The 26,921-nt window shown below is 44.3% G+C and overlaps 1 long non-coding RNA gene across 1 annotated transcript in view; it reads right to left on the bottom strand.

Annotated features, from left to right (window-relative positions):
• Positions 1–26,921, bottom strand: part of LOC122677873 — a 274,066-nt gene that overhangs the window by 42,012 nt on the left and 205,133 nt on the right. The window contains exons 7-9 of the long non-coding RNA XR_006335944.1: positions 23,807–24,047; positions 21,750–21,839; positions 18,356–18,475 (exon numbers count right to left, since the gene is read on the bottom strand). This is a non-coding gene — a long non-coding RNA (uncharacterized LOC122677873). The remainder of the gene's footprint in view (positions 1–18,355; positions 18,476–21,749; positions 21,840–23,806; positions 24,048–26,921) is intronic.

The raw sequence follows: 26,921 nt of genomic DNA, 5'->3' as shown, positions 1-26,921 counted from the left end.
GCCTCTTACACTACATCATACTGTCTTCTAAAAATCTGGCCACAAAGCAAATGCATTAGTGACCATATCTTTATTAGAAAATCCTCAACCAAAAATTGATTCAGGTAAGCGTATTAGTAATTATCATTTTAATTCTCCCTCTTGAGAAACCTGTATGCAGGTCAGGAAGCAACAGGTAGAACTGGACATGGAACAATAGACTGGTTCCAAACAGGAAAAGGAGTACATCAAGGCTGTATATTGTCACCCTGCTTATTTAACTTATATGCAGAGTACATCATGAGAAACGCTGGGCTGGATGAAGCACAAGCTGGAATCAGGATTGCCAGGAGAAATATCAATAACCTCAGATATGCAGATGACACCACCCTTATGGCAGAAAGTGAAGAAGAACTAAAGAGCCTCTTGATAAAAGTGAAAGAGGAGAGTGAAAAAGCTGCCTTAAAGCTCAACATCCAGAAAACTAAGATCATGGCATCCGGTCCCATCACTTCATGGCAAATAGATGGGCAAACAGTGGAAACAGTGGCTGACTTTATTTTGGGGGGCTCCAAAATCACTGCAGATGGTGATTGCAGCCATGAAATTAAAAGACACTTACTCCTTGGAAGGAAAGTTATGGCCAACCTAGATAGCATATTAAAAAGCAGAGACATTACTTTTTCAAAAATGGTCCATCTAGTCAAGGCTATGGTTTTTCCAGCGGTCATGTATGGATGTGAGAGTTGGACTATAAAGAAAGCTGAGCACTGAAGAATTGATGCTTTTGAACTGTGGTGTTGGAGAAGACTCTTGAGAGCCCCTTGGACTGCAAGAAGATCCAACCAGTCCATCCTAAAGGAGATCAGTCCTGGGTGTTCATTGGAGGGACTGATGTTGAAGCTGAAACTCCAATACTTTGGCCACCTGATGTGAAGAGCTGACTCATTTGAAAAGACCCTGATGCTGGGAAAGATTGAGGGCAGGAGGAAAAGGGGACAACAGAGGATGAAATGGTTGGATGGCATCACCGACTCAATGGACATGGGTTTGGGTGGACTCTGGCAGTTGGTAATTGACAGGGAGGCCTGGCGTGCTATGGTTCATGGGGTCGCAAAGAGTTGGACAGGACTGAGTGACTGAACTGAACTGAACTGAGTGAGTTAAGTTTCATCCATTCATTTAACAAATATTTGATGCTACAGGAGAAAAAATCTTAACTAGAATAGTGTATCTGTCCTCAAGGATTTTCAGTCTACCATGGGAGACAAAAAATTACAGTGTGTAGGAAGTGTTATTCTAGGAGTGTTATAAGATGCCAGTGGAAAGAAAAGCCATCCTAGTTCATCAGGGGAAGGGAAAGGAGGGAAGGGAAGTTAGTGAGGGTTGTGGGAGGGGATGACAGGAACAGCGGTGTGTTCCAGGAAGAGGGCACAACCTAGAAAAGTCCAGAGGCTAGAAAGAGCTGGGTTCATTAAAGGATATTGCCTTTGTAAGTGCATCAAGACTCCCTCATGAGAGGAAGAATGGGCAGAAGGGAAGGGATTGGAGAAGAGAGGGACCCAGCCATCCTGAATACTTTGAATGCAATCCTGAGGGCAGCTGGGGAACCTGTGTCTCAGGAGTTGCACTTAAACCAGCAGGAAAGCCAGAGCTTGCCTCTGGCTGTCTCATCTGCATGCTTGCGGAGGCAGAAGGTAAAAACTGTCCCCTCTCGTGGATGCCTCTGGACTAAGAGGATTCTGCTCTAGGCGGCCAGGACAAATTGGTCCTATGTCTACTACTGAAGAAAATTCTTATCTTCTTTGGGTTCCATGAGATCACTTTGATGTCACAGGGCATTTTTCAGGGAAAATATATGCCAAACTTTCCTCCCAATAACTAAGTAATGCCCCCACAGAGAAATTAAGGAGGAGAAAGCCCCTATTTGGAAAGCCCCAAGTGACCAAATTTCTAGTTCTCTGTGTTTTCATTCTCCCTCCCTTATCTCTGTGAAGATCCCTTGCTGATGTCACCATGAACTCTAGATCCCCACCTGAGAAGACAACACCCAGAAACCCGCTCCTCCACGTGATCAGCCCAAACACATTACCTCGTCACCTAGCACACTGAGGGGCTGCAATGACTTTGAACTGACGAAAAATCCAGATCCTTTCCCCAAAAGGCTCCTATTCATGATCAGGACAGCTGAGCATGACTTTTGGCAGATGGTCAGATTAAATACTTTACATCATTAACGATGGTTCTCTTTTGGGGGTCAATTACCAGGGCACTTCCACATCCTGTGTTTTTATATTTCTGTATTGTTTGAATTTTTAACCATCTGTATTACATATGTAATTTAACAAGTGGTGTGTATAAGGATATACCTAAAACCCTCAGAAACACAATTCTTGTCACTCAAAAGAGTATGATGCTTGTAGAACACAGGAGAGAACTTCTGAATCAGATTCTCACTTCAACTATATTCCCCAGTCCATCAGCTTCACTAAAACTTTTGAGAAATGCAGAGTCTCACACTAACCCTGGGCCTGCTGCATCAAATTCTGCACTTTAACAGATTCAGAGGTGATTCCTATGCCCATTAACATCTGATCTAGTGTAGCCAACATTCAGGATTTCGACTGCTGAGGCAGCAGGAAGGACAGCAGAAACTGTTTAAGTTCACACAGCTCCTCAGCATCAGAACTAGGGCTTCAGTTCCTATCTTTAGACTCCCAGACCAGGGCTCTTTTCATGCCTTTAGGCTGCCTCTCCAGCATGTGGTCTTCCTAGAACCTCAACTTATTTTTCTATATTTTATAAGTGAAGGCATTCTAGGTCTCAGGGCAACAGAGAAAGTGAATATCAGGTCTCTTAATACAACACAACACAATACTTCTGGGTAAGATAAAGCACTGCAGTCTAGAAGCTGAGTCTACCATCCCTGGATGGAACCCCAAATCATATTCTAATAGTGTTTGAGAGAAGGCCCAAGTGGATTCAGGGACAAGTAGGGGTAGGAAAGCGCTTCCCAGGTGGCTCAGTGGTAAAGAATCTGCCTACTGATGCAGGAGACACAGGAGATGTGGGTTCAGTCCCTGGTTTCAGAAGGTCCCCTGGAGGAGGGCACAGCAACCCACTCCAGTATTCTTGCCTGGAGAATCCCGTGGACAGAGGAGCCTTGTGGGCTACAGTCCATGGGTTTCCAAAGAGTCAGACATGACGTAACAACTAAACAGCAACAACAAAGGTAGGAAAACTAGCCGGGCCAGTGACATCAGGGCATCTCTGGAAACTCAGGGGCAGGGGAAATGTCCAGGAATCCCTTAGTTATTGGTTCTCATTTGTATAGGTGGTGGAATGAGTCAAGTGCTGGCTGCTCTGTTACATAGAAGGGAATCACCTCCGATTGAGTATGCAGTGCTTATACGGATACTAACCAACCAAGCTGTTCCCAATTTGAGTATAGCTTCCTGTACACACTTACCCAGAGTAAATCATCCCAGGCTGTTGGCATGACTAAAGGAAGAAAGACTGGGTCTACAGTGTTGGCTGCTCCTATGGATGTGAGGTCATCCTCAGACTCGGGTATATCTGACTCAGGAAAAGTCTGAGTCCAGCTCCAACCAGCAGAAGAGCCAGATCACAAGAGGGCCTCCCCAGGGCCACATGTCTGGAAGCAAGGAGTCCTTGCCTGAGACCTTGCAAGATACCTTCAGAGGCCAAAGGTACAGGCTGAGCCAAAACTACACAAGAAAGGCAAAGTCCCATATGTCAGAAATACTGTTCAGAAATGGGTTCCAGTGGAGGGATAAGCCAGTAGGAAAGAAGGATGGTATGGTTAGTAGCTAAGAGGTAAGTGATAAAGGGTCAGTTCTGCCTCCAGCCATCTCTGTTTGTGTGACTGTGGGTGAGAGCTTTCTTTTTTCACAGGTATCATATATCAAATCAAGTAATATTATTGCAAGTTAATATATCGTTTTCAAAATAAAACACTAACTTCTACAAGGAATTGAATATAAAGTTATTCCCTGCTATGGTCTGTATGTGTCCCCCCACCCCAAATCGATTTGTTGAAATCCTAATTCCATTGGGATGGTATTAGGAAATTGGCCTTTTGGAGGTGGGGGCTTAGGTCATGAGGGTGGACCCCTTATGAATGGGATTAGTGCTCTTGGAAAAGAGACCCCACTAAGCTCACTAGCCCCTAATACCACAAGAAGATACAAAGAGAAGTTTGCCACTTGGAAGAGGGCCCTCTGTGACCATGCTTGTACTCCAATCTCAGACTTCCAGCCTCCAGGACTGTGGGATTATATTTCTATTGTTTACAAGCTTGGTATTTTTGTTATAGAAACCCAAAGACTAAGACATTCCCTCTTTGCTGAGATCATTTTTGGGGGGTAGGATAGGGTGAAGGAACAAGTTGTTTTTGTTGTTTAGTTGCTAAGTCACATTCAACTCTTTGTGACCCCATGGACTACAGCCCACCAGGCTCCTCTGTCCATGGGATTTCCCAGGGAAGAATACTGGAATAGGTTGCCATTTCCTTCTCCAAGGGATCTTCCTAACCCAGGGACTGAACCCAAATCTCCTGAACTGGCAGGCAGATTCTTTCCTGCTGAGCTACCAGGAAAGCCTTATATTTAGGCCTGCAGGGGAACTTACTCAGGGTTTCAGTTAGTGAGTGGCCAAGTTGGATTCAATACAGTCTCATCCCAGAGTCTAAATTCTCAGTCAGAAAGCTGTGACGTTTCTTCAGGATGCAGCGCCAGCATCACCTGCTCAAGCCCTTCCTAAGCAGTGTCCCCTCGTCTTTCCTCTACATGTAAGACCTGGTTAAACAGCCCTGTTCTGCCTTCCCTCAGGACTCCGGGCTTTCCTCATAGAACTTTGCACCCTGTGCCATAAATTGCTCAGGAAAATTCTTTGAGGTTAAGGGCTGTGTCATATTCAGCTATGACCACAGCATATAACGAATGCTCAGTAGAGAATATCTGTTGAGTGATATTCTCAGGATATTATATATCTCAGGATATTATAAATCTACTTTTCCAGATAGGGGGATTAGCAATCAAAATCCATCACATCCTCATTATATGAGTATACATCGCTATAATGTGGGGGCTAGAAAGATAAAAGGTATGTGTCCTAGACTCCCTTGCAGCTAAGCTCTGGACGTGATTTAGGTTTGGCCAATCAGGTGCACGAACATGAACTCTGGAAAGCAGATGTGAAAGGACTAGCTTCTGCTGCCTCTGCTGCTTCAGGAGCAAGCTCAGCTGTGAGCATGCTTGGCTTTTGGTAGCATCCTTGGTGGAGCACCCTGTCCTGGGTTGCTTGTTTTGTGGGGATCAGGAGACAGGGCACCAGGGGTTCATTCTTTTGACAGGGACTGTAGCAAGCATAACCTGGCTCTTCCTGGTCTTAGTTGCCCTGGAGCAGCTTTGGAAGCAAAGTTTCCATTCCATAGAAGGTCCAAGAAGAGATAGAAGGTTCCTGTCTTACCCAGGACTTTGGGCTCATTTCTAAAAGCTGAATCTAAATTCTATTTATTCATTCCTTCCCTGACCCAGGGATAGAACCCAGATCTCCTGCATTGCAGGGAGATTCTTTACCATTGAGCCACCAGGGAAGGTCTTGTCAATAACTCCACTCCAAAGCCATTTAATACTAGAGGTTTCTTATTAGGACATTGCTTCAGCCACTTCACCAGGACAAATACAATCTCTTAAACAAGATAAAAGGCAGGCCAGTAAACTATAGTGCCTCTGCCCCTCAAGGTCATTCAAGGACTCAGTTTTCTTTTTTCTTGGTGCCCAGTCAGCTCTGTAGAATGCTGCCCTCATCCCATGGTTGTAGTTTTTCACCACAGCCATGCTGTGTTCCAGTAAATGGGAAATAGGAAAGAAGAAAAGGAAGGGAAGCAGCTTCCTTTAGATGAAGTGAATGAAAACTTCACACATCCCTTCCACATACATTCCATTGGCCATAACTTAACCAGAGGATTTCCCCTCGTTGCAAGGAGACTGACAGTTAAGAGTGGATTAGAGGGACCTAAGAGTGAAAATAGTTAGTTTTTGCAAGAGTCCAGGTTTTTGGATGCTAAGTTTCAGGTATTTTTCACTACACCACAATGTGTACTTTTAGGTGTTGGGGCTAGGCATTTGCAAACCACATTTTAGGCTAGGCTAGCTAGTGACCCATTAAATTCTGCCAATAGGGGTAGAAGAGGGAGCCTGCACAGCTGGAGGGGTGAGAGGGGACTCCTTCCTGTTTACTTCCTGTCTCCCTGGGGCTCTTGTCTGTGTTACTGAGCAATACTTCTTTACCCTGGCAGCAGGAGTTCCTGTCAGGAGCAAAAGTTGAACCCACTTTGCAGCAACAGTCACAGAAGCAGCCTCACTGTCCCCCTCAGTGATACCAGGCCACCCAAGTCCCTTCCTCGGAGATCTGGGTCCCCAGCCAATAGGACCCCTCCTTCAAGCTCAGAAACACCATCATAAGGAATTACCCCTTCTCACAATCTAAGTTTAAGCTCCATAAGCTCCCTCCCATGTGTTTCTAACTTTTAATAATGCCAACCTCTTACCCAAACACAGTGAAGGTCATGTATGACAAACTCACAGCTGATGCACTAATCAATGGGGAAAAACTGAAATCTTTCTTCTGAGATCTGGAGCAAGGCAAAGATGCCTACTCTCACCATTGCTATTCAACAGAGTACTGGAAGTCAATCAGGCAAGAAAAAGAAATAAAAGCCACCAATCAGAAGGGAAGCAGTATATTTCTCTCAGTTTGCAAATGACATGATGATATATACATACAAAACCCTAACAATTCTACATATAACACCTGCCTCCCCCACAACACAAGGAACCTTGAGCAAGATGAACAAAGCTGGATGCATCATACTTCCTGACTTCAAGTTATATTACAAATTTATAGCAATCAAAACAGTATGGTGCTGGAAGGAAAACAGACATGGAGACCAATGGAACAGAATAGAGAACCCAGAAATAAAGTCATGCATTTACAGTCAACTGATCTTCAGCAGTGGGAAAGGATAGAGATTCTTCAACAAATGGTGGTAGGAAAACTGGATATCTACATGCAAAAGAAAGAAACTGGCCCCAACTTCACCCCATACACAGATATTTACTTAAAATGGATTAAATTCTTAAACACAGAACTTAACACCCTAAAGCTCCTAGAAGAAATCAAGGAAAAAATCTTATTGACATTGATACTGGCAAAATTTTTAAAAATATGACACCAAAAGCACAGGCAACAAAGCAAAAATAGAGAAGTGGGATTGGATCAAATTAAAAAGCCTCTGCACAGCAAAAGAGACAAGCAATGAAATGAAAAGGCAACCTATGGAATGTGACAAAATATTTGCAAGTCATATCCGATAAAATCCGTTAACATCCAAAATATATAAGGAACTCCTACAACTCTTTGCCAAAAATACAAGTAACCTGATTTAAAAATGGGCAAAGGGCCTAAATACACCTCTTAAAAGAAACTCAAATGACAGAGGTATGTGAAAAGATGCTCAATATTTCTAATTATCATTAAAACCTCCATAGGATATCACCTCACATCTGCCAGAATAGCTGATATAAAAGAGACAAAAAATAATAAGCATTGGGAAAGATGTGAAGAAAAGGGAACCCTTGTGCTAGTGGGTGGGAATGGTAATTGGTGCAGTCATTATAGACAACATATGGCAATTTCTCAAAAAAGAAATAACAATAGAATCACCATATGAACCTGCAATTCCACTTCTCGGTATATACCTAAAGAAATAAATAGTAGGAACACAAATATCTGCATTATTCACAACAGCCAAGATATGGAAACAAACTAAATGTCCTTTGATAGATGAACAGATAAAGAAATGAAGTGTGTGTGTATACACAGTGGAATATTATTCAACCTTCAAAAAAGAAGGAAATCTTGCCATGTGCAACAAAATGTTTGGAGCTGAAGGGCATTATACTAAGTGAAACAAGCAAGACACAGAAAGAGAAACACTACATGATCTTATATATAGAATCTAAAATAGTCACACTCACAGAAACAAAGAATAGGTCAGTGGTTGCCAGGAGCTAGGAGGAGGAAATGGGGTGATGTTGGTTAAAGGGTACAAAGTTTCAGTTAGCTAAGATAAGTTCTAGAGATCTAATGCACACTTGGTAATGATAGTTAACAGCACTGTTGTTGCTCTTCAGTTAAGTCATGTCTGACTCTTTGCAACCCCATGAACTGCAGCATGCCAGGCTTCCCTGTCCTTCACCATCTCCCCAGTTTGCTCAAACTCATGTCCATTGAGTCAGTGATGCCATCCAACTATCTCATCCTCTGTCACCTCCTTCTCTTGCCCTCAATCTTTCCCAGCATCAATCTTTTCCAATGAGTCAGCTCAATGCATCAGGTGACCAAAGAATTAGCCCTTCAGCTTCAGCATCAGTCCTTCCAATGGATATTTTGAACTGATTTCCTTTAGGATTAACTGGTTTGATCTCCTTGCTGTCCAAGGGACTCAAGAGTCTTCCCCAGCACCACAGTTCAAAAGCATCAACTCTTCAGCGCTCAGTTTTCTTTATGGTCCAACTCTCACATCCATACATGACTGCTGGAAAAACCATAGCTTTGACTAGACAGACCTTTGTTGGCAAAGTGATGTCTCTACTTTTTAATACACTGTCTAGGTTTCTCATAGCTATTCTTCCAAGGAGCAAGCATCTTTTAATTTTGTGGCTTCAGTCACCATCCACATTGATTTTGGAGCCCAGGAAAATAAAATCTGACACTGCAGTGTACTTAAAACTGCTAAAAGGATAAATCAATAAATCTTAAATCTTCTTACACATAAATGGTAACTTTGTAGAAATAATAAATATGTTAGCTGTTTTGTGGTGATCATTCCACAATATATACACACACCAAAATACCAAGTTGTACATCTTAAATACATATATACTTTATATATGACAATACTATCTCAATAAAGCTGTTAAAAATTGCAATCAGAAATACAACAGTGCTACATAATAGCAATGTGAGCACAGGTATGACTCTTAACCTCTGTGAATCCTAATTTCTGCATCTGGAAAATAGGTACAGTAAACCTCTATTGAAGACAGTTATTGTGGGGGACAGCACATGCTGGGAATGTCACAATCCATGGCAGGTATTATTGCTAAAATATCTCCCATAGAGAGCAGTTGATTTCAGATGACTAACAAGTATTTTTAAAACATGTTCTGTAAATGAAAAAAAAAAAAAAAAAAAGACAAAAAAAAAAAACAAAAAAACATGTTCTGTAAATGTTAGTTTTATTTCTCTTTTTTTTCTTGCCAACCTTCAGATACCTCTGATTCTTGACTTCTGTCCTTCATGTTCCTCACTCTCCTACACATTCAACGTTTCCTCACTTCCTATCTCTCCCTCCGAAACCATGACCTTGACAGCATCAGGAGGAAAGCACTCAGCACAATGCCTGAGGTTGTCCACATTCAATAGTTAGCTATTGACTGTCTTCTGATCTCTGCTTGCTAACTGCTCACTCCTTGCTCTTCCTGGTTCCTCACATCCTCCAAATACCTTTGCTTCCCATCCCTGCGTGACTGGGCTCAAACATCCAGACAAAGAGAGAAGAAGGTGAAAAGAGGACACTTTTCACCCATCCATGGCTTCCTTCTATTTTCAAGGCCAGTGACACTTTGACAACCAGCTTCCCTTTAACCTTGGCCAGCTGGAGCCACATGAGCCCTATCGGGCCACCCTGGGTTGGCAGCTAATACTCATTAGCAGCTGATTAAGGAGTAATTAGTGAGCCCAGTCAGGGCCATTAGCATTCCTAAGTTCCCATTTGTAAATCATATTAATAACTGTCTTGACTGAGGTGCAGAAGCAGTTGGTGTGGGGAGATTCAGCTACAGCTCCCACTGTAGCACATGTTAGGAATTCCTGGGGACCTCTGCAGGTCAGATGGTTTCTATCTCCCTGCCTACCCCCCCACCCCACTACATGCACACACTGTCCATAGGGGTAATAGTTACCAAGAACCCTGAACCTCTCCTGCAGGTCAGAATCTCAAATATCTCCTTCTCCTAGTTAAAAAAAGACTTGGTCACCCTGAAGAGAACAGAGATTTGGAGTTAGACCTGAGTTAGAAGCCTGCACTTATTAGTTTGGTGACCTTGAACAAGTCACTTAACCTCTCTATCAGTTTCATTATTGAAAAACACTCTCGTCTTTAGGCAAGACTTTTAGTGAATTTTCTAGCAAATCAAAAGGGTATTTGATGGTAAAAGATCAATGTTTGCCAGGGTTCAGGAGCGAGAAAGGAGAGGTGAATAGGGTGGAGCACAGGGGATTTTTAGGGCAGGAAAACTATTCTGTGTAATACTATAATGGCCAATACATGACATTATGTATTTGTCAAAACCCATAGGGTGTACAATGTAAAGAGTGAGCCCTAGTATAAACTATGGACTTGGGTTTAAAATATTGTAATATTGGTTCATCAACCGTAACCAATGTACCTCACTAATGGAAGGTGTTCATGTTAAAAGATAAGCTAAAGCATGTTAAAATTTTTAAGTTTATTTGAGCAAACATCTATTCCAATAGGGCAGCACCAAACTGGAAATGGTTTGGAGGGCTCCAGTAATAGGAGTAGGGGGATAGAGGGGTCCCAGACTTTAACAGAAAAGACCTAGAAGCAAAGCACAGGAATCATGTGATTGGCTACAGCTTTAGTATTTGCCTTTTTGGAGAAGCCTAGTTGGCCGTTTGTGATCAGCGGTCTTCACGTTCCACATTCTTAGCCTTGAGGCATTTATAGGTTAAGTCTGGGTTTGCTTAAGTAGGCAGCAACAGCATTAGAAAATGACCTCAAAAAAAAAAATTAAATTAAATTAAAAAAAAGAAAATGACCTCCATCTTATGAATTCTTCGTTTAATTAATTGAACACTAACAACAGGGGAAACTCTGTAGAGAGATGAAGTCTATGAGAACTCTACTTTCAGCTCTATTTTTCTGTAAACCTAAAACTTCTCTTTAAAAAAAAAATCTATTTTTATTATTTTTTTAAAAGAGTTTTTGACTAGGTATCCTTTACCCGGAGTTGCCTCAACCAGTATTGTTGAATTTTCATGTATACATGAATCATCTATAGGGACTATGTCAGTCCAGAGTGGGGCCTGAGAACCTGCATTTACAATAAGCAGGGCTATTGGTCCATGACCCTACTAGGTGCAAGACTCCAGACTGAGGTGATAACTGTCTAAGTAAAGGAACTGGGAAATAACAGGTGCTCAACAAAGTGGGACAAATATTAATATTGTTCCCTACCCTGCCATACATTAGGTCTGGAGAGGACCCAACAGCAGGCTACAAACTTCAGGGATTTAGCATTCAAATAACAACTGAGTCCAGGGAACTCCTTGGTGAACCAGTAGTTAGGACTCACTGCTTTCACTAGCTGGGGCCTGGGTGCAATCGCTGGTCTAGGAACTGAGATCTTGCAAGTTGCTTAGTGTGGTCAAAAAAGAAAAGAAAATACTGAGTCTATTTAGGAGTAGAATTGTCAAATAAAATATGGAGCATCCAGTTATACTGGAATTTCAGGTAAGTAACAATTTTAATATAAATACACCCTGTGTAAGTATGTTCCTGAAAAATCAACTTAATCAGGAAGATGTTTCTCTTCTGTCACTTTCTTACCCACTTAAATGATGAGTAGAAATACTGTATGTAGGTGTACTGATACTCATCTCTACCAAGTCACTGCTAACAAGTGCACCTGACTTCACATGCGTGCTCAGTTGCTCAGTCATATGTAGCCTGCCAGGCTCCTCTGTCCACGGGATTCCCCAGGCAAGAATACAAAGTGGGTTGCCATTTCCTCATCCAGGGGATCTTCCCCACCCAGGACTAAACCCTTGTCTCCTGTATTAGCAGCCAGATTCTTTATCACTGAGCTACCAGGGAAGCCCGCACCCAACTTTACTAAACATATCCTCTAGCTCAATGTTTCTCAGTAATGCACACACAAATCACCTGGGATCTTGTTGAAACACAGGTTCTGATTCATAGGTCTGAGGTTGTGCATGTCTAATGAGCACCAGGTGATGCTGATGCCCCTGACCCGTGGACCACACTTTTGATTAACAAGGGTTTAGATTTCCTTTTTATGGGATTCGATGACATGAGGAGAGGTAAGCAAATTATCCCAAGTCATGGGTTGTATCATCCTCACTATACAGTTGAGGAACTAAAGCCTTCAGTGAAGTGGATATTCTCAGGGCTGGGGAGAGAGAGAGGGAGATGGGGAGAGAGGAGGAGGGAGAAAGAACACCTCACCAGGATGGAGGTCCAGGTCTACCATGCTGTGCTATGCCAGCTCTGCAGGAGGCAGAAGTCCTGGGCATCCATCCCTCTTTAGTCTTTCATAGGCTGTACGGTCTTGGGAAAGTTATCTGGCTTCTCTGCATCTCAGCTATATCAACTATGAGAAGGGAGAGTGAGGACCACTACCTTGCAGAAGTTCCCATGAGAGGCAAAGGAGAGGGAGGCTCTGTAACAAAATCTTAGATTCTGTAACATGATGCAAATGCTAGTTTTTATTTGTTCTAATTCCTGAGACAGCTTTTTAAAAGATTGTTCAACGTGCTTCACATATGTTAGTTATTCATTCCTTACAGTGGCCCTGAGAGGTAAGGAGGATCATTTTTAGCCCCCTTTAGAGTAAGGAAACAACTGAGACACAATGAGGTTAAGGAAACTGGCCAAGGCTGAGAAGTACAGAGGCAGGGTTCAGGCCCTGGCCATCGAGCTTCGCAGTCCATGCTCTTCACCTCTGTATTGCTATATTGCTTCTCTGTAGGTATAAGCCCATCTCCTCCTCCACTGGTTTCATAGATAGAAAATTGAGGTTCGGCAAAGTTAAGTGATTTTCCAGTGGTCACAGAGCAAGACTGCACACATATGAACCACACAGAATCTTCACACTCTTTCCAAAGCAACTGTCTGGTCCCAAGTGGGCCCCAACTCTCTGCCTTACAGGAATCCATGGAAGCTTCTCAAAGGTGGGGATGCTGTTCAGTCACTCAGTCGTGTCTGACTCTTTATGACCCCAGGGATTGCAGCACACCAGGCTTCCCTGCCCTTCACCATCTCCCAGAGTTTGCTCAAACTCATGTCCATTGAGTCAAAGATGCTATCCAACCATCTCATCCTCTGTCACCCACTTCTCCTCCTACCCAGCACCAGCAGGGTCTTTTCCAATGAGGTGGCTCTTTGCATCAGGTGGCCAAAGTATTGGAGCTTCAGCATCAGTCCTTCAAATGAATATTCGGGGTTGATTTCCTATAGGATTGACTGGTTTGATCTCCCAGGAGTCCAAGGGATTCTCAAGAGTCTTCTCTAGCACCACAATTTGAAAACATCAGGTCTTTGGTGTTTGGCCTTCTTTATGGGCCAACTCTCACATCTGTACATGACTACTGGAAAAATCATAACTCTGACTGTATGGATCTGTGTTGGCAAAGTGATGTCTCTGCTTTTTAATACACTGTCTAGGTTTGTCATGGCTTTCCTTCCAAGGAGCAAGTGTCATTTAATTTCAAAGGTGGGGAGATAGTCCTAAATATTGTGTTCTGAGGAGGGGAGTGGAGGGGACCAAAAGAATCTTTCAACTTCCTTCCAGTAAGGTTAAGTGAGTGAGACCATGTCAGCCCCCTGACCCACTTCTTTATATTTCCAGGCCATTATCCTCCAGTGAGACCCTAGAACTCATCAGTGTTGGGCAGAGACATATTGAGATGAAATGGCTTCTTGACCATGCCGCTGTATAACAGATGTAGCCCAGAATTCTAGGATCAAAGTCTGGCTGGCTACATGGACTCAACAGTGATAATTTAAAGACATTTTGGTAGGAAGGGCTGCATGGGCCATGGAATTTGGAAACCAATTTCTGGTTCCACCATTTTCTGTCTGACAACAGGCAAAATTCATCAGCTGAGGGAGTGTCAGTTTCCTCCTCTAGAAAACGAGGATGATTATAGTGTTGCTATGAGATCAAAAGTCATCATGGATGTGGAAGCACAGTGTTAACTTCAAAGGGCTGTACCTTTACTAACTGTGATTATTATGTTTGAGTCCAACCTTTCCATTTCTCAGTAGAGAATGGCCAGAGCATCACCAGTCCCCATGACAAATGATCACACCACTCTTTCTCCCTAACACACTGCAAGACTTCTGTGTTCAGGCCTGGCTGCTCATGCTCTACATGGGACGTCCCTCCCTGTTTCCCCACTTGGGGAAATTCTTCTTGTGCCCCAAGACTCAGCTCAGATGCTGCCTCCTTTGTGACACCCTCTCTCAGCTGGAATTATTAATCACTCCTTTCTCTGTGCTTCTACACTATTTTGTTTTTATCTAGAGTGAATGAATATATTAATATTTGGGATTAGATCCCTGAGGTAGAATGCTATTTCTTCTAATTCTGAGACCATGAAAAAATGATTTATTGTCTGAGCCTCAGTCTTCTCTCCACTTCTGTGAAATGGAGATAGGAAACAAACTTGAAAACCATTGCCAAACCTAAGGTATGCCCATACAAATCTGCCCGTAGAAATTTGCCTCTTTGTGACTCAGGACCCATCTGGGATTTGATGCAATCTATCTCAGTTCTCATTGAAAACAGGACCCCAGATGTGTGACCTGCACCTTCATAATAACAAAGTGTGTAATCTAATGGTCCAGCTCATGAGGCGACCAGAGGCTTGAACCCAGAGTCTTACCTTATGTGGTAAGCACACAGCATTGCAGTAGGAGACCAGCAAAACTTGTTTCTTAAATGATGAGGATTTCCCCTGCCTGGCCAACTTTTTTTTCAACTCTGATGGTATTCATAGTTATATTCACTTATCTCCCAGGGTATGGTGAAGCTTAAATGAGTTTAGAACAGTGTCTGGTATGTGGTGAGCTTAACGATGAATGGTAGCTACCTAGCTAGTGGTAGTGCGGTTATAGTATTCCTTGTACTACTGCTGTAGCATTAAGGAAACTGCGTATTTCTGTTTTCCCTAGAGGTTCTGAGTGTTTTGAGAGTAGGGCATGTCTTACTCATCTCTCACAGCCCCAGCACACGGTTCCTGGTATAGGAATGAAAATGAATGTGAGGGTGATTTTTAAATGATGAAGGACCCTACAAGTAGGACTTGTGATTATTCAATAGATGTTGCTAGAATTGAACTGAATTGAACCCCTCTCTGGTCATGAGGACATAGGGGAGAGAAAGCTCAGGGATGAGTGTTTATGAAGGTAGGTCTAGAACTCAAAGAGAACTAGACCTGCAGAAAAGGTGAAGCGTTTTGATCAACTGGAGCCATGGGATGGCAGATGAGGGAGCAGTAGCTGCCTGCTGGAGCACAGAGCTACCTAGGTTTGGGCTGGGACTCAGCGCTGAAGTGGTGGGGCAGAGATGAGCAGATGGATCTTGATGTATTTCCTGGATCATCTCCAGGGTGAGAGGTGCATACACCAGTCACACAGCCCCTAGAACTCCCACAGCAGGGAGTGGTAGTTGTGCTCGCTCATGTGAGAATAGCATGTCCAACATAGGTTCCCCCTCCCCTTCCACGAGTGAAGAGAAAAGGAGCTTCCCAACAGCCCTGCGGTGGCCCATCAGGGCTCAGAAAGCTGGGCCAAGCCACCAAAGTGGTGGTGTGACCTCAGCAGTGCCCTTAACCTCGTGCTGCAGAGCCTTGTGTCCCTAAATAGAGGATAATAATGCCCACTGTGGGTACCTTGAAGATCTTTGAGGGGGGTATGTATTGAAAAACATAGTATATTAAAGATAAATTTACTAGTATCTATTACCAAAGTAAGATACAGGATACATTAAGCAGATACAGATCCTACAGATCCTACCCACAAGGAGCTCATGTTAGTAAGGGGAGAGAGAGAAAGAGAGAGAATTACCATACTGTGTGATATAATACAGAATTATCAGATGTGGAATAATAGTTGCTAACAATATTTGCATGACAGTCACATCCAAGCACATTACATTAGTATTACTGTACAATAATATTAGCATTATTATTTTTATAACAACCCCAAGAGGCAGTTATTATTACCCACTTGTACAGATAAGGAATCCAAGGTGTAGATTCACAACTGACTATGGTTTGCAAAGCAATGAGTACCAGAGAAAGGGTCCAGATGCAGGCATGCTGATCTCATTCCAGGGCCGAGTACTGCCCCTGAGTACTGACATAGGCCTCTAGGCTACAGAGGAGGCTCCGGGGGCCCTGCCTCTCTCCTCCTTCATCATGCAGTCCACTAATGCTTATTGATTCTACTCTGTGTCAGATACTGCCTTGGAAAATCAACACCAGAAAAAGCAAAAGCATGGGTCTTCCTTTGCATTGTAGACATTCTAAAGGGAGTAATTTGCAGCCACCCTGGATTTCTAAAGGCCAAACATGTAGCCACCTTGAATACAGGCACTGTGCTAAGCACATTACAAATATTATTTAAACTTGGAGACTCTCCTACAAGGTCCCATCATTAGCCTCATTTTACAGATGAGGAAACAGAGACTTGAAGAAATGAGACAGTTTGCCCAAGGTCCCATGGTGAACAAATTTCTAAGTGAGGATCTGAACTCTAGTGTCTGACATGAGAGTCAGACCCCTAAGCACAGGGTCTATCTGATCTAAGCATTGGGCCTGTCTGAGACCTAAGGACCCACTGCATACTGTGATGGTAAAGTGTGAGGTATGGGAGAAAATCTTATTACGATGGAAAGACTGGAGACAGCCTCTCTGAGAGATGATGTGACATTTAATCCAAAGCTGGAGTGATGGAAAGTTCTAGCAGCTGGGCACTGTGTTATGTGTCAATAACCCTACTTCCCCCATCATCTCCAGGAGCTCACACTCTCACAGCAAAAAGAAAGACAAGGCAGGATTGACCTCTTTCCTATGTTCCAGATGAACCAGGAGAAAGAGCTTAATTTGGGGGGGAGGGGTGGGTTGTCGAGTCCTAGAGGAGGAAATGGCACTTGACTTTGAAGGAGCAGGATTCCAGATAGAGAGAAGTGAGGAGAATCTTCTAGACAGGGGGCAGTACATAAGCAAAGACATGACGAGATCTGTAGTTCAAAGACTGAGAATAGCTGAGTTCACCTTAATGGCCATGCTAAGGAGCTTTGCCCCAATGGAGGAGGTTGTATTGAAAGCCCAGATCACAGACTCTGGAGACCCAGAGCAAGTACCTGCTGTGTGCCAGGTAGTGCTTGGGTGAAGAAGAGGCTATGGGTCAGCAGCAAGGTCAGGGAGCAGAGGCAGGCTGGGTGAGGAGAGAAGGTTCTTGGAATCAGCTTGGCAAGCTTGGTATAGTCATTTGTCAGACAACCCTACTATGCTTTGGGAAAGGTCACCAGTGATTTCTGAATGAAGCTCTGAACATGCTTCTCAAGGGTGAGGCCAGTGAGACAGCAGACTCCAGGAAAGAGGGACTGAACTCCTGAACAGTCTTATGTGCCCAGCCTGGTCAGCTGAACATCTGTAGGATGATCTCAGAAAGGGTCCTTGACCCTAATCATGCTGAAAGCAGGTTGGACTCAGACAGACCTCAGTTCTTCCTTTTTTTCTTTTCTATGTTTCAGTTTCCTGTCTGTAACATAGGGATAACAGTTATACCTATTCCACTAGATTGTAGAAGATAAGTCACTTCTTATTGTTGTGAAACATGAAATGTCAGGAAGGCATTTAGCACAGTGCCTGGCACAGAGTAAGTGCTCAGTAAAAAGGGATTATGGGTAAGAAAAAATAAATAAATGAAAAACGTTTCTGTAGTAACAGGGCTGTGGGAGGAAGGAAGAAAACAAATGGATGAAACCCTTTAAATCCACACCATCAGTAAAAGTGATTTGCCTATTCAAATCCACAAGTCTTAGAGTTGGTTAACTCATTTCCCTAAAGAGGGGATGCAAATGAAGTTCTCTCTCTGTGGGGACTACATTTCTCTTTCCTTCCCCTTCTCCTTCCCCAAAGAAAACTGTTCTAGGGGAAGGAACCACAAGTCTGCAGAGTAACTGCTATGTGCGGGGCCCTTTATGAAGATCTTTCTTTTATATCCACCCAACGTCTCAGTTGGGATGTAAATTCTATTAACTCTATTTTATGGAGGAGGAACCAAGACTCAGGTTGAGTGCTACACCCACATCCACCCAATATCAGCTAACATGCCACGCTCATTCATGATGGATCTTAGATTCAGACCCACCTCCACTGAACCAACATCAAAGCTTTGATAGCTCCTTCAGATCACATGAGGCCCTCCCTGGGTCTGATCGGTACTCACCACCCAGCTTCTGCGATGACACCACTCAGCACCAGAGAGCCTTGAAAGCATTTCACCTCCGAGCACAGAATCATTTTCCCACAAGCTAGGTGGTTCGGTTGTAGTAGCTCCACTTCAGCCCTGAGAGGAGGCAACTGAGTTAATTATTTGAGCTGAGAGCTCCTGGGTTGTATCAGCTAAGATAATGATCACAATGTGTAGCTGCCAGCCCCAAGCAGAGCTGAAACACTAGCACTCAATTGCTTATTAACATGATTTGGATAATATTCTTAACAGCTCTCCAGTGGAGCCGCTAAAGAAGAAAATTGTAAAAGCCCATCAGTTCAGATGCCCAGCTACCCAGTTCAGATGCCCAGCTACCCCCTTATTATTTCTTTCCCCAGTAATGGAGAAATCCCATGGACAGAGGAACCTGGCAGGCTACAGTCCATGGGGTTGCAACATGGACTTAGTTGCAACTTAGTGACTAAACAACAAGAAAGAGAGATCTGCATTGGACATCTGGCTGGGACAGTCACTTGTTGGGTGATCCTAGCTGATAACGCCCCTTTTCTAGGCCTCCTGGTAAAATGAGATGGAATACCACATGTGATTCATGAGTTGTTTCAAGGACTAAACTGATAAGGTTTGTAGATATGTGGATGGTGCCTGGGGCTTAGGTGGTGCTGATGAGGGAGGGAGGGAGGGAAAGAGGAAGGAGGTTTATTGAGTGTCTGTTGGGTAGCAGAAGGGCTTCACTGGTAGCTCAGCTGGTAAAGACTCTGCCCACACTGCAGGAGACCTGAGTTTGAGCCCTGGGTTGGAAATATTCCCTGGAGAAGGGAGCAGCTACCCACTCCAGTATTCCGGCCTGGAGAATTCTTTGCGTCTCTTTGAGTCACAAAGAGTCAGACACGATTGAGCGACTTTCATTTTCACTGGGTGGCAGAAAATGCACAGACAAAATTTTATTTGATCCTCACAACAATCCTATGAGATAGTCTCATCCTCATGTTACAGATGAGGAAACTGAGTCGGAGAGCTTTATTTAAAGTTGAACAGCTGGTAAAAGCAATGATTCAAGCCAAATCTGGGTGACTTCAAAGCCTGAGCTGCCTTTCTGTTTCCCTTTCATTCCCTCTCTCTGTCTCTCTTTCAGTCTCCACCTCACTGTTTCTGTCTCTCTCTGTGTATCACTCTTTCTCTGCATCTCTGTCTTTCTGTCTCTCCCTGTGTCTCTCTCTCTTCATTCACTCCTTTTAACCTCCTCTATTTCACTCTCACTTGCCCCCTCTTCATCCTCTCTTTCATTCTCACTCTTTTTTTCTCACTCTCTTTTATTTTTGATCGCTTTCATACCATGCTACTTCTAGAAATAAGCAACCAAGGAAAAATCTGGACAAAGACATGGCAGCCAGAGCAGTGATGAAAGGTCTGGGCCCAAGAAGGGAAATTTTAGAGAGTGATTTGGAAGGGTTAGGAAGGCAAAGAGACTTTCCTCTATGGATTTTCATATCGAGGATCAAGGCCAAACCCAAGGCAAAATCCAGCCTCTAAAACACCTCCAGGAACTGAGAAGGAATGGACTTTCCAGGTGGCTCAGTGATAAAAAAAAAAAATTCACCTGCCAATGCAGAAGACGCAGGATACCTGGTTTCAATCCCCTGGGGGAGGAAATGGCAATCCATTCCAAGTATTCTTGCCTGGAGAATCCCATGGACAGAGGAGGCTGGTGGGCTGCAGTCCATGGGGTCGCAGAGTCAGACATAACTGAGCATGCATGCACAAATAAGAAGAAAAAGCACCACTTTTTCTTCCATCCCCGTTTCATAGGTTAGGTTCACATCTCACCTAGAGGCTGGGTTCAAATCTCCACTCCCACCATTTTAGCACCGAGACTTTGGATGAACGCTTCATCAACGCTTCAGATGCTCTGAGCCTCAGTGTCCTCATCTGTAAAATGGGCATCATAGAACCGTCCCTGCCTCCAAGATCTAGGCGAGGATTCAAGGCAGTGCTCTGCACCCCACCAGGTGCACAAGTGCCCAGCAGAATGAGTTTGGCTACTGTCACAACCCAGAATAAAGCTATGTCCCTGGTTTCCTCCAAACTCCTTGCTCCAACACATAGGTCTTTTGTAAATGTGAACTTTTCCCATGGTTCACTTTCTGCAGGCTTCCCATGGTGATCTGGCCCTTTTAACTACAGCGGTGTCAAGGCATCTTTGTGAATCAGCCATCAAGTGTAGGCTGCTTGACGTGACTGTGGGGTTAACTTACAAGTGACTAATTTTTGGAGGTGCGATTTGGTACCCTCCCACCCGTGGCAGTGTGACTGGGTGTAATTAGTGCTGATGAGTTTACTGAGGGGCTCATTAACGTGTCGGTATTAATATCCATATGAATACTTTCAACAAAACCTTTTGTTCTTGGAGGAGGGGGTGTGGGAGGTAGTTACAGGAACCATCCTGCTTTTCCAAATTTAATTGTCTAAATACAGTGCTGTCTCAGCAATTCAGGACATTTTTTTTTTTCACTCTCTTTCTCTCACAGGGCTCTGCCAAAAGCCTACTTTGGCAACAGGAATGATTAGTTTGTGTTTCAATAAACTTGCTCCCTCAGAGTCACTTTATCCCAGCAGGGCACAGGGAGTTGAAATGTGCTCTCCATAACCAGTTTGAACTGTTATTTATTAGAGATGAGTCCAGGGCAGGAGTTGTGGGAGTTTGGATGAAGAGGAGCTTAATAGCTCACAGGTGAGTCATCTTTCTTTTAGTTGATACACTGGGTTCCCCACAAATGTCAGGGTCAGAGTCTCCCTAAAGACAGACCCACCCCCCACCCCCCACTTTTCACCATCTGCTGAATTAACAATCACTAACATTGCTTTGAGAGGCACAGTGCAAAACTTTGCTAAGTTAATCTTCATAGTAACACACAGAAGAAAGGACTATTGTTAGCAGTCTCGTTTTGCAGATGGGGAAACCGAGTCTCAGAAAAATGAAGTCATTTGCCCAAGTTCACACAGAAATCAAGCGGCAGCATCCAGTATGGGAATCCCGGTTTGTCTGATTACAGAGCCTAAGGTCTTAATCATAGCCCTCAGCTGTTTACAGCAGTTTGAAGGTTCCTGGCACCCTACTCTCAGGCTTGCACAGGGTCATAGAATTTTATAACTGGGACATCTTGATTTGCCTGAGAATGCGGGAACTCTTGTGACTTGGGACATCCAGTTTTAAGACTGGGACAGTCCCAGTCAAACCAAGATGAGCTGGTCATATCCTCAGGCTGGAAGCTTGGCCAAACTGTCAGAGATAAAAGCACAGAAGCCTCCAGACTTACTTGAGGCACTCTTATTACCTCTTCCTCTTTAACTGTGTAGATGAACAAAGCAAGGGAGAGGGGAAATGACTTACCCAAGTCATGCGGCTCCTTAGTAGACAGAGCAGGAAGTGGAAAACAAATCTTGGGACTCTCCTGCCATTTTTTTCTTCCAATGAGTGAAGCTGTGAAATTTAAGTTTATGAGCATTTTTTTGACCTCTTACTGTGTGAGCAACTGGGCTGTGGGTTAGCAAAAACTCAGGAGAAATGTCCAATAGAACCTTCCATGATGGGGGAAATGCTCTAAATCTGTACTATCCAGTGTGGTAGTCACTAGCCATATATGGCTAATGTGACTGAGAAAGTGAATTTTTAACTTAATAGCCACATATGGCAAGTGGCTACTGTGTAGTACAGGTCTAACAGATATGATTAGTATTTCAGAGGCATTTTCTTTCTCTAAGAGAACAGATTCTATAGTGGGCTCACTCTTAAAAGGTGAAAAAAAATTTTTTTAAATATAAGGACTACTATATATAAAATAAACAACAAAGACCTACTATACAGCACAGGGAATTATATTCAATATCTTATAATAATAACCTGTATTGAAAAAGAATAGATGTGTATATATAAGTAATGAAACATTTTGCTCTATACCTGTAAAATGGAAAATCAACTACACTTTAGTGAAAAATTAAAAGCTAAAAAAGAAGTGGGGAAGATGGGAACAGAAAGGAAGTACCATTTACAGGTGGTATACTAGGTACTGGGCTTCCCAGATGGTGCTAGTGTTAAAGAATCCGCCTGCCAATGCAGGAGATGCAAAAGACTCGAGTTCAGTCCCTGGGTCGGTAAGATCCCCTGGAGAAGGAAATGGCAACGCACTCCAGTATTCTTGCCTGGAAAGTCCCATGGACAGAGGAGCCTGGCAGACTACAGTCCATGGGGTTGTAAAGAGGGGAACATGAATAAGCAACTGAGCGCGCGCGCACACACACTCACACACACACACACACACACACACACTGGGTACCAGGACTGAAGTAAGCATTAGCCCACTTATTCTGGAGGTCTGAGCTCACAATTCTGCACGTCTAACAAACTCCCACGTGATTCTAATGCTGCTGGTTCAGGGACCACACTTTGGGCAGCAAAACCTGGCCTCTCTTAAAAAACAAAACTTCCTCCCTTCCTTCCACTGTCAAGAAACACTTACTAGATACCTACAGAGAGGAGGAGACATTACAAGTTATAAAAGAATTACAAAAGCTCTGAGAAAGAGTTTCCTTGTTGACTTGAAAGAGGACATCCTCATCAGTGGAGATCTGAGGGGCTCCTGCTCAGTGAGCTTCATCCAATAGCCAATCGGATAACATTTTTGTCAAATGGTACACAACCAGCCAGGAGAAGGGGAGGGGCACAGGGAATGCTGCTTGGGAATGAGGTTGATTTGGAGAGGGGTTCCAATTCTGCTTCTGACCAGCAACGTGACCTATTGCGAATAGCCGTCATCCACCTCTCTGAGCCTCCGTTTTCACCCTTGCCCTGTTGCAGAAACCAGTACTCGAGAAACCATGCTCCACACTAGGAGAGTTGGAGAACTCAGGTTTATTACTCCAGCGGGCCCAGAGAAGTTAACACTCCAAGCTCTGAGCCCTGAACAAAGGGATTACAGAGTTTTTATAGAAAGACTGTAGTGGGCAACACTAGCTGTTAATAGGCTGGTTTAAACTAAGGGGTTTTGCGCACACAGGAACAATGGTCAAGATGGGGAGGGGTATGCCTGACCTGGACAGGATTGATTAAGCAGGTTTGCAGGGGCTGGGCAATTGCAAAGAGCAGGACAAGGGTGAGTGAGATAAACTCCAGTTCCTAGTATTGCAAGTCCCCACTTTCTGAGACTACGTGACCTACATGATCTAGACTTTGCAAGGGGCAAGCTAAGTTGCAGAGGCAGAAGGAGAAGGAGGTTATGTAAAATTTTAATTTTTCCTTTTCAGCCCCTGGTGACAAGGAGGTTGCAATTCATGGGAATAGAGATGGTATAAGAGAAATCGTGTGTAAAGTGCCTGACCAAGTACATACTTAAAAAATAATGGTTTCCTCCTACCCTCTCTCCCTCTTTCTCACCCTTCCTTTTTTCTTACCTCTTTTTGGGAAGGCTCCTCCAAAAGCAACTCTGAGCAGAAGAGAGACAATGACTCCTGGGCTCAGGTTAGTCCATCTAGATGTAGCCCAGTCGGCTACTTTCAGCTCTGGGCTTGAGCCAGGTTGGGAGTTCCATAGAGAAGGCCAGGAACCTTGTTACTTCTGATTTGTACCTGGGAATCACCAGAGAAATGTCCTCTTCCCCATCTTTTCTCTGCATAGCTGAATAGATTGGAAACACTGGAGAGAGACAGAGAGAGAAACAAGCTTAATCACTAAAATATGCCTGAGCTGAAATCCAAATAAATTTAGTTTTAAAAAATTAAGAATGTGATTTCCGTGACAGGAAGCAGAGTTCACATGAAGGGCCCATGTTTTAAACGACGGTGATGATTTCTTTGTTCTGTACCTCAGAAGAGTGTTAGAGGCAAGACTAGAATGTTAATCCGAGATGAGTGCAACTTCCTTCAGCAGCCGTATCTGGGGAGGATTGCTGACCCAGCACTCAGGTCCAGCTGCTCATCTGCCCCACAAGCTTAGTGCTTAGGGCAAGGGGAGCCTCTTCACCAGGGTCCCTCAGACTCCCAGCCGACTGACTTGTCCCGCGAGTCATTCTAACACTCTAGGTTATCTATTTCCTGTCTGAGCCACCTACTGAACTGTGAGCTTCTGGGTTAGCTGTGTATGAAGCTTCCTGGTGGCTCAGTGGTTAAGAATTCACCTGCCAATGCAAGAGACGCAGGTTCGATCCCTGGGTAGGGAAGATCCCCTGGAGGAGGACATGGCAACCCACTCCAGTATTCTTACCTGGGAAATCCCATGGACACAGGAGCCTGGTGGGCTACAGTGCATGGGGTCACAAAAAAGTCAGATAGGATTTAGTGACTAAACAGCAACACATCCCTAGCTGCCTTTGAAATGTACTTAAATTTCAATTAACATTTGTTAAAATGTGTTGATTTGTTCATTGTTTTGGTAATCCCTACGGTGGTAGATTAGGCTTCCCAGGTGGCTCAAGAGGTAAAGAATTTGCTTACAAATACAGGTTTGATCCCTGGTTTGGAAAGATCCCCTGGGGGAGAAAATGGCAACCCACTCCAGTATTCTTGCCTGGAGAATCCCATGAACAGATGAGCCTGGAGGGCTAGAGTCCAAAGGGTCACAAAGATTCAGGTACAGCTGATGACTGAGAAGGCACACACGGCGGCAGATTGCAGTACTGATTCCAATTCTTCAACCCACACTACCCTCTGTCTCTGCCACGGCTAAGTTCCTGCCATGTCCCTCCCCTACCGCCCACCCCCCCAACCCCCCCCCCCCCCACACACACAGAGTTTCTGATGCTGTAGGTCTGGGGTGACACCAGAAACATCTCAACTACAAAAAAGAGCTTAAGAGAAATCTCCAAATCATGCATTCTTTTTAATACCAAAGGAAAAAGGAAAGAAGACCTGTTCTGATAAGACTCCTATTTATTTTCCTTCTTTAAGTGTGCAAAGAAGACTAGATTAAGATGAAAGTTGTAAAGGGGCCACCCAGAAAGACAGCTGAGCTTTTAACCATTACTCAGCCTATATCTGATAAAGGATTGCCCTGCAGCTTGTGAATAGAAATGGTTTCTCTTCTCAGGCCCTGTTGGACCCAGATGCTCCTGGGTCTTTTCAGGGTCCAGGGTCTACGTTGGGAGCTTGGAGATCCTGAGCTTCAGTGACTTTCCTCTCCTCCCTCCCTCCCTCCCTCCTTCCTTCCTTCTCTCCTGGCAGAGACTGTATCCTGTTGCTCTGAGCAAGCCCAAGAGAAAGGCCAGCGGCAAGTGACTGCTGGGAAGGAAGAAAAATGAGTCCCTTTTCTGCAGGGCTCCTGGCATCCTGTGGGAGGAAGGAAAGGACAATGCTTTGAGGGAGCTGGCTCTGCTGACCCCCTCCTGGCGGGCTCTCCCCTCCCCTTTCCGGTGCCTCGGGTTTGTCAGCCCCAAAGCCTGCACTTCCTGAGTAATCATTAGATGCACGCGTGAGGTATGTGGTTCCCCGGGCCCTGGGCAGATTCCTGGCCCAGCCTCAAGAGGCACAGTGCAGACAATCCTGGGCTGGGACCCTGAAACACAAGTGTCTTGGCTGCTTCCCTCTCCCTGCCACCGTGGCTACTGCCAGATCACTGCCCATCCCTGGGCCTCCATTTGGCATGCTTAGAAGTGCCTTCTGTGTGCCTGAAATGGCCATCTGCATCAGCACTTCCTGAGCCTCGGGGGCACCAAAATCATGTGGGGGCTTTGGAGCCCTCCTCCCTGAGTGGGTCGATGCTGCAGTCTTGGCAGGCACGCAGAGCAGACCTGGCATCACTGGAAATGGTCTGGGGTGATGCCAGGCTGCCTGGAATGGAAGGACCATCCCTCTCTCTCCCAGCTCCTACCCAGCACTTTTCAATCTCTTTCTGACAAGTTGGTAGATAAGAGGTCAGTAGACATAGTGATGGGCTTCCCCGATGACCCAGATGGTAAAGAATCCACCTGCCCTGAGGAAGACCTGTGTTCAATCCCCGGGTTGGAAAGATGCCCTGGAGAAGGGCATGGCAACCCACTCCAGTATTCTTGCCTGGAGAATCCGCATGGACAGAGGAGCCTGGTGGGCTATAGTCCATGGGGTCACAAAGAGTCACACATGACTAAGCCCAGGCATGGTGATAATAATAGAAGTAGTAAGGAGTAGCAGTTTAGAGAGCTTCCTTCAGAGACAGATTCCCAGCAACCAACACACAAAGCCACCACCTGACCCACAGCCTTGGGAAGAACTTGTAACTGTTAGGAGTATCACTTTATTCATCTACATAACAGAAACAATAATAACAAGAACACCTTCCTAGGACTATTGTGAGAGTTGAGTTGATATGTTCAAAGCCCTTAAAATAGTATGTGGCAAATTGTAAATACTATGTAGGTACTGTGCGTGTGTGAGCACTCAGTCGTGCCTGATTCTGCAACCCCATGGACTGTAGCCTGTCAAGCTCCTCTGTCCATGGGATTTTTCAGGCAAGAATACTGGAGTGGGTTGCCATTTCCTTCTCCAGGGGATCTTCCTGACCCAAATTGAACACACAACTCCTAGGTCTCCTGCATTG

Source organism: Cervus elaphus, chromosome 20 (genome assembly GCF_910594005.1).
Source record: "Cervus elaphus chromosome 20, mCerEla1.1, whole genome shotgun sequence".
Classification (NCBI taxonomy): Eukaryota; Metazoa; Chordata; class Mammalia; order Artiodactyla; family Cervidae; genus Cervus; species Cervus elaphus.
This window is presented reverse-complemented; position numbering and strand designations above follow the sequence as displayed.